This window comes from Numida meleagris, chromosome 1 (assembly GCF_002078875.1).
Source record: "Numida meleagris isolate 19003 breed g44 Domestic line chromosome 1, NumMel1.0, whole genome shotgun sequence".
Lineage (NCBI taxonomy): Eukaryota > Metazoa > Chordata > Aves > Galliformes > Numididae > Numida > Numida meleagris.
The window spans coordinates 194,330,499-194,331,534 of record NC_034409.1 but is presented as its reverse complement, the minus strand read 5'-3'; positions in this window follow the sequence as shown (position 1 = coordinate 194,331,534).

Below are 1,036 nucleotides of genomic sequence, written 5' to 3'. Positions count from 1 at the left end.
TGGGGACACACGGACACATGGACACAGGCACACGGACACGGGGACACATGGACAGAGAGACAGGGGGGCATACGGACACGTGGACACAGGAGTATGGGGACATGGGGACGGATGGACATGGGGACACACAGACGGGGACACAGGGACAAAGGGACGCATGGGCTGAAGGACACACGGACATGGGGACGCATGGACTGAAGGACACACACACGTGGACACAGAGACACGTGGACACAAGGACATATGGACACAAGGACACACAGACACAGGGTCAAGTGGACAGAGGGACAAAGGGACACAGGGACACATGGACGGAGGGACACATGGAGACGTGGACATGAGGACACGGGGACACAGGGACACATGGACACGGGGGTATGGGAACATGGGGACACATGGAGATGGGGACATGGGGATAAAGGGACACATGGACAGAAGGACATGTGGACATAGGGACACATGGACGTGGGGACACATGGATAGAGGGACACACACACGAGCACAGAGACACATGGACACAAGGACATATGGACACAAAGACACACAGACACAGGGACACATGAACAGAGGGACAAAGGGACACGGGGACACATGGACAGAGAGACACATGGAGACATGGACACGGGGCCACGTGGACACGGGTATGGGAACATGGGGACACATGGACATGGGGACACAGGGATAAAGGGACACATGGACACAGTGGCACGGGGACAGATGGACACATGGACAGAGGGACACACACAGACACAGAGACACATGGACACAAGGACATATGGACACAAAGACACACAGACACAGGGACACATGGACACTGGCGCAAGGACACATGGACACAGGGGTATGGGGACATGGGGACAGATGGACGTGGGGACATAGGGACAAAGGGATGCATGGACAGAAGGACACGTGGACGTAGGGACACAGTGGCACGGGGACACATGGCCACATGGCCAGAGGGACACGGGGACACGGGGACAGAAGGACACAGGGAGACATGGACATACAGACACGGCGACACATGGACGGAGGGACA